We start from the raw sequence: 8,351 nt of genomic DNA, 5'->3' as shown, positions 1-8,351 counted from the left end.
TTGCCAGCCTCGCCTGGCACCTGTGCGGGTGGCATGTAAAAAGCACCACTACACTCACGGAGTGGTTGGCGTTAGGAAGGGTATCCAGCTTGTAGAAACATTGCCAGATAAGACTGGAGCCTGGTGCAGCCTTCTGGCTTCCCAGATCCCCGGTTTCGACCGTCCAACCCATGCTAGCATGGAGAACGGACGTTTTAAACGATGGTTATGATGATGATGATGATGAATTTAACACCAAGTGGTTTAGCGCATAAAAACTGGGATACAGTAAAAATTAATACACAAATATAAGAGAGGGTCCACTATATGGACGCTCTTGCGCTAAAAATAGAGCCGCAATGATCTCAATATATATATACTAGGCTTACAAAGAATAAGCCCTTGAGTTGATTTCCTTGACTGAAGGCAGTGCTCCAGCATGATCACAAATTTATGGGTTTAAAAAAACGCTTATATAATAACAGAAAAAAACTGTATTTTTATAAAAAATAGCTTAAACATAAAGTTAAATTATCAATTTAATAATTTCTCTCAATAAAACCACCCTGAGCATCAATAACTGCACCTCTGTGGGGTCGAGATCACTGACAAGCTTAGGTAAAGTGTTCCTTGTTCATATCGGACATGACTCGAACTATGGTGGCTCTCAAAGAATCTTTGCTGCTATTGGAGGTGTTCATTGACATTTTTCTCAAAGATATTCCATCGATAGTAGTCCAATGGATTGAGATCTGGAGAATTAGGAGACCAAATGTTGGGAATGATGTGATCGTGCAAATTGTCTGTCATCCATTCTTGTGTCATCTGAGCCTTGTGTGATGGTGCAGAATCTTGTTCAAAGACTTACGGCCTTCCGCTGCATACACTGTTGATCCAAGGCTTAACAACTTCATCCAGAAACTCAATATACACAGCAGCATTCACCCTAAGGCCTTGTGGAAAAAAGTGAGGAGGCATCATATGTCTTTCATTGCTTAAGCAACACCCAAAGCCATGACATTTTTCAGGAAATGTTGTGGAACCTCAGAAGGATCTGCACATAGCCATAGGTCGTTTCTCCTGGTCAAAATTTTTCCCATCTGAGAAAAACCAAATCCCACCATCTTCTGATGGATTTTTAAGTTTGTTCAAAACCCTTTTGGATCTGATTAAACTGTTTACTTCTGTTTCTTCTGACATGGATTGACCTCTCCTCATCCCATATGACCTCTCCTCATCCCGTATGACCTCTCCTCATCCCGTATCACTTGTGTCTGATGTCTTCATGTACAACATTTCTGATTGTTTTTTCTGACATACAATTTTTTTTGCAATTGACCTTCATTGATTTTCTTGGATTATCTTCAATGTTTTGCTTAACTTCCTGAATAAATTCAGGTGTCCTGATAGAATCAGAGTGTTTGGAATGTTTTTTACATTTTGATACAGGTAATATACTTCGATCATCTTTCTCTGACTCACACCAAATCTTGTGGACAAACGATCTTGCAGAAATTTCTAAATCCCCATGCTTAACCTTCAAAGCCACAATCACAGCATGGCTTTTCATTTCATTACTAAGCATAGGGCCTGTCATTGTAATGTTCTGAAATAGAAGTTCAATAAAAATTAGTCAAATAAAATCTTTATATATAAAAGTGAGGTTGTGTCTGTCTCCTACGATTTAGATTCCTAACTACTCCCACATTTTGCGGTGCAGTTTAACCAAAACCGGGTATCTTATAGTCGGGATTCATATCGAGCCCTTCTGGGTATTAGAGCACGTCTATGATGAGTCTACGATTTTTAAAATAATTTACCATCATTTTTTTCCATTTTAATGCATTTTTTCGCTATTATATAAGGGAAGTAACTCTCTAAAAATGTCTACGATGAGTCAACGATTTAAAAAAAAATTTACCATCATTTTTTTTCCATTTTTTATGCATTTTTTTGCTATTTTTTGGCTATAACTCTAAAAATGCTTATATAGTTATTTCCCTTACAGACCCGAGCAACGCCAGGCGATATTGCTAGTAATGACTAAAACTGCATGGGTCCTCAAATACTGTCCGCACCCTCTGTATAATCAATTCAAATCAACAATCAATTAAAAAACAGAGTAAAAAGAAAGAAAAACAAAAATGAGGAAGTGCACAAGAAATATGTTAATTTGATGCTCAGTGAAGGGAGAGAGCTGGTGTTAATATTTCGAGCATAACTCTTCATCGGAAACAGGAAAGTCCAAAGGAAAAGAAGGGAAAATGAGGAAAAATCGCCCACAGTCCACGTGTGATTACATTTCTGTAGGGACCAGAAGTAGAAGGAGAAAAAAAAAAATGGTTCCTGGGATGGGAGAGTGTGAAGATGATCACTATGTGTGTGTGTGTGTGTGTGTGTAGCAGTAATTGAGTGTGTGTGTAGCAGTAACTGCATGTGTGTGTGTGGTGGTGCGTGCATGTGTATGTGTGTGTATATATGGTAGCATGTGTGTGTGTGGCAGTAACTGCATGTGTGTATGGTGGTGCATGCACATGTGTGTGTGTATGCACATGTATATATATATATGTATTTATGTATATATATGTGTGTATGTATATGTTTGTGTGCCTGTGTTTGTGCCCCCCACCATCACTTGACAACCGCTGTTGGTGTGTTTATGTCCCCTTAAATTAGTGGTATGGCAAAAGAGGCCGACAAAATAAGTAGTAGGCTTACAAAGACTAAGTGCTGGTGTCATTTTATTCAAGAAAAGGTGGTGCTCCAGCATGGCCGCAGTCAAATGGCTGAAGCAGGTAAAAGGATAAAAGAATGTCTGTGTGTACGTGCTTGCGTGTGGGTATGTGTGTGTGTGCCTATGGGCATGTGAGTGTGTGTCAAAGTGTATGTATGTACATGTGTGTGTGTGTGTATGTGTGTTGTGTGTGTAGAGGGTTGTGTGTGTGGGAGGTATATGTACATGTGTGTGTGTGTGTGTGTGCATATATGTATATGAGTGAGCGCATGCATATGAAGGCGTGTGTATGTGTGTGTGTGTGTCATCATCATTGTTTAACATCTGTTTTCCATGCTGGCATGGGTTGGATGGTTTGACTGAGGACTGGCGAACCAGATGGCTGCACCAGGCTCCAATCTGATCTGGCAAGGTTTCTACAGCTGGATGCCCTTCCTAACGCCAACCACTCCGAGAGTGTAGTGGGTGCTTTTTACATGCCACTGGCACGAGGGCCAGTCAAGCAGTACTGGCACTGACCATGTTCGAATGGTGCTTTTTACGTGCCACCGGCACAGGTTCCAATCATATGGTACTGTCATTAGCCACGACAAGGACTTCACTTGACTATGTGAAAAAATTAATCAAAAATACAAGTGAAAAATAAAACAAATAATAAAAAAATAATAGAAAATAAAAATAAAAATAATACAAAATGAAAAAGATTATATAACTAAATCAGTAATAAAAATAAAAAGAAAATAAACAAATATAAAATAGAATAAAATGTTTTTTTAATAAAGTGTGTGGGGAAAGTCACTAAAAAGAGGGGGTCATGTGGGGTCTGAAAGGTGTTTGTGTATGTAGGGTGCATCAGATATATACAATGTATATATTCTATTATTGTTTTTTATTTGTTTCAGTCATTTGACTGCAGCCATGCTGGAGCACTACCTTTAGTCAAGCATATCGACCCCAGATCTTATTCTTTGTAAGCCTAGTACTTATCCTATCAGTCTATTTTGCAGAACTACTAAGTTACGGGCATGTAAACACACCAGCATCGGTTGTCAAGCGATTTTGGGGGGACAAACACAGACACACAAACATACACACACACACACACACACACATACACACACATATATATATATACATATATATATATATATATATATATATATAGTGAGATTTACTAAAAAACAAAAGACGAAGACAGGTGTGTAAACAACAAGCAGGTGTATTAGTTTAACGCTCAGGATGGTGAGAAAATCTTTTACGTTCCGAGCCTAAGCTCTTCAACAGAAAGGAACACAGAAATAAACAGGGAGAGAAAATAGGAAAAAGGTTTAGTGGCCAGCGATCTATCATGGCGAATGCCGGACAGAGGTGGTCAGACAGGAGAGCTAGGAAGAAGGGAAGATAAACAAAGAGAAAGGGGAATAAAGAGAGAAGAGAAGACAAAAGGGAAAAAGAAAGAGAGGGAGAGAGAGGCAAGGTAACAAGTGTGGATTGAGAGAAACAACAATAGGAAGAAGCAGAAAGTACAAAAAAGTCTAGAAAAGTTCAAACGGTTCAAATATATATACAACAGGCTTCTTTCAGTTTCCATTACCAAATCCACTCGCAAGGCTTTGGTTGGCCCGCGGCTTTATAAGACACTTGCCCAAGGTGCCATGCAGTGGGAATGAACCCAGAACCATGTGGCTGGTAAGCAACCTACTTTATTTCTTGCATTGCCATGAAGGCAGAACACAGATAATGTAGCTTTCCAGGCTGGACACAAACATTAATGAGATGAATGATAATGATACACTAATGAAAAAGATGGGAGAAGCCAGAAACCACCTGCCGACCCTCTGCTTCTCTATAACATTGTTCTTTACAAAACACATAAACTGAGGTCTTAACCCTCTTACAATTTTTAAAATACAATATTTGGACTTAAAAAAGTCCATACAAATATAATATACAATTCATATTCAACTTGAGGCAACTAACCTCTACAACCCTTCCCCGAGCAGTTCTCTTGCAATCTGTAGGCTTTCCTGCAACTGCAATCCGGGGTCCCAAAAATGCATTCTATATTTCTCATTTTTATATGAGTTACTTATAAAATTGCAGTACTTTTTTTTCCAGTACCAGAGCAGTCACCTGCAGAGGCCACTCTGGTTTGTCAATAAAAGTCGGGTCCATCAGAACCCGCCTATCCATCTCCGTTTCTACGAAATTGTCAATAGCCCCTCCCCAGAGGTATAAGAACATATATTCTTCACCACTTTCACTGGAAGGGGCCTCAACTCTCTCACTTGGTGGCACACATCCCACCAACGAGGTTATCTTCTTCTCCCACTCCGGTGGCACACATCCCACCAAAGGAGTTTCAAGGCATGCAGCCACCAGTGATGCCTCGTTTTTATTTTTTTTTCCCCTTTTTCACGGTGGGAGGGTGAGGTTTCTCTGACTTGTCCGTAGATCCCTCCTTCCCTCCCCCGCCGCCTCAGGATCCATCGGTGGGCAACCATTGTTGCCCACCTTCTTTCTTTTTATTCCTTTTTTCGAGGAGGTTACCTCCTCCTCGACCTTCTCCCTCTCTCCCTCCAATGAAGGAGCAGGGTGCTCTGTTGGAGGAACCTTCTTACCACACTGCAACTCCTTGTTGAAATTTTTAGAGATACAAAAGACAGAGACAGGTGTATGAACAACAAGCAGGTGTGTTAGTTTGATGCTCAGGAAAATGTAAAAGTATTTTACATTTCGAGCCTACGCTCTTCAGCAGAAAGGAACAAGAGAAAATAAACAGAGAGAGAATGAAAAAAAAACTTGTAGATTTCAGCAATCCTTCATGGCGAAGGGGAAGGAAGTAAATAGTGGGAACGCATGGAGTGTGGGTAATGAGGTTAGAGGTTGTGAGAGAGAGAGAAAGATGAGAGGAGGAAATGAGGTCATTAATAGTGGAGGACACAGTCTGTTGGTAGTTGGGCATGGGATTGGAGGGCAGAGGGCAATTGAATTTTCTGCTGCTTTAAATAAAGTATATATATATATATATGCAACTTATAAATACTTTTTGAGTAGTGTGCATAGTGTGAAAAAAAAATTATAATGGTTATGGACAATATGTCTAATTTCAGCATATTTGGCATTAGAAATTTTTTCGTTTGCCCTTATTTATAAGTTGTTTATAAATTTAACCTTTAAAGGTATTTTTTAATATGCTGGCCATTGATAAAATTTTTTTTTGTAAAAATTTTATCCTACATTAAATATATATATATATGTATATATATATATACACATATATATATGTATATATATATATATATATATATATATATATATATATATATATATATATATGTATATATATACATATATACATATATATATATAGTTAATCCAAACAAGAAAGCACAAAAAAAACACAACAACGCGAGGACGTGGGACAAATATAGTATTATTGGACGCTCAGGAAAGAAGGGAAGAAGGAGGGTTTAACGTTTCGAGCGGAGCTCTTCGTCAGAAACATAGGAGAAGGAAAGATCCAGAGAAAGGAAGACAGAGGAAAAAAACATCGCCAACGGTACACACGAGGTCACATTTTGAAAGACCGGAAGGAAAAGGGTGAAGAAAGATGTTTTCAAAGACAGAAGAGTAGAAGTCAGGCATGTTGAGAAGTGGTGAATGTCTGTGTAGGTGTAAGCGGTGGCGACACAAGTGGAAAAATGGAGGTAGAAGAAGAATATATATATATATATACATATATACATATATACATATATAAATATATACATATATACATATATACATATATATCTGATGGAATCCTCACATTGACAGTGAGATCAGGTTGTTCAACTCAAATGATTTGTTTATAGTCAAAATTATGAGCTTACCTTTTTCATCAAATTGACGTTACCTAACAGGTGCTCAGTTTACAACACATCAACACATCTAGTGACAATGTGATCACACAGCAACAGGAGACAAAGTGTTTATTTATATATATATATTATATATTATATTATATATATATATAATATATATATATATATATACTAGCAGTATCGCCCGGCATTGCTCGGGTTTGTAAGGGAAATAACTATATAAGCATTTTTAGAGAGTTATAGCCAAAAAATAGCAAAAAAATGCATTAAAAATGGGAAAAAAATGATGGTAAATTTTTTTTTAAATCGTTGACTCATCGTACACATTTTTAGAGAGTTACTTCCCTTATATAATAGCGAAAAAATGCATTAAAATGGAAAAAAATTATGGTAATTTTTTTTTAAATCGTAGACTCATCGTAGACGCGCGCTAATACCCAGAAGGGCTCGATATGAATCACGACTATAAGATACCCGGTTTTGGTTAAACTGCACCACAAAATGTGGGAGTAGTTAGGAATCTAAATCGTAGGAGACAGACACACAACTTGACTTTTATATATAAAGATATATATATCATCATCATCATCATCATCATCATCATTTAGCATCCGTTTTCCATGCTAGCATGGGTTGGACAGTTCAACTGGGGTCTGTGAAGCCGGAAGGCTCCATCAGGCCCAGTCAGATCTGGCAGTGTTTCTACGGCTGGATGCCCTTCCTAACGCCAACCACTCCGTGAGTGTAATGGGTGCTTTTTACGTGCCACCAGCACAGGTGCCAGACAGAGCTGGCAAACGGCCATGAACGGATGGTGCTTTTACATGCCACCGGCATGGGGGCCAGGCGAGGCTGGCCTACACCAAGCACAAAGAAGGAACCCTGCCCACCACTATGCAAGACGACCACCACCACAGTCAACAGACATGGGATGGCCTCCCCTAACGCCTGCACAGCCGTCACCCCAATACTTTTACTAAATATTGGGGGCCTGTTGCATCAAAATAGAAATAAAATTTCTTTCCTGAGAGATTTTACTGCATGCAATCAAGCCCTATGCATAGCACTTGTGGAAACTCACCTCAACCCTGATATAGAGGACGCAGAAGTACACATATCAAACTATGCCATACTGCGAACAGACAGAAGGGAAAGGAGCCATGCTGGAGTTGCTGTATACATCCGGGATGACCTCACACCCCAGGTCTTACTGACATACTCAAATTCGGTATGTGACACTTTAATTGTATACATAAGACAACATAATATAGTCATATGCAAAACATATTCCCCACCGGATGCCCCAAATCACATAGGCAAGTTTGAAGATTGCTTCACAAGAATTAAAGAAATCCTCATGAATCTGGAACACCATGTACCCATATTTCTTATGGGTGATTTCAACTTCCCCAATGCCAAATGGCCCGAAGGTCTCATACTCTCAGGAATGAATCATTGCAAGCAAGTACAGGTGGAGCATCTGCTCAACCTCACTAATGCCTTATTCATGGAGCAAGTTGTACTTAAACCAACTAGGGCGAATAACATTCTGGATTTCTGCTTCATGAACAATATGGACATCATTCATGATGTGAAAGTGACACCGACATTAGTCTCGGATCACAACATAATAGAGCTATGTTTGGGCCGAAATTAACCAGAGACATACAGCCTAAAGGAAGCACCCGAAATCTCTCCAATCTGAACTTCCACAAAGCAGATTGGAAATCGATCCAAAAAGAGATCCTCAGAGAAGACTGGCCGGAATGTCT

Source organism: Octopus sinensis, linkage group LG7 (assembly GCF_006345805.1).
Source record: "Octopus sinensis linkage group LG7, ASM634580v1, whole genome shotgun sequence".
Classification (NCBI taxonomy): Eukaryota; Metazoa; Mollusca; class Cephalopoda; order Octopoda; family Octopodidae; genus Octopus; species Octopus sinensis.
This window is presented reverse-complemented; position numbering follows the sequence as displayed.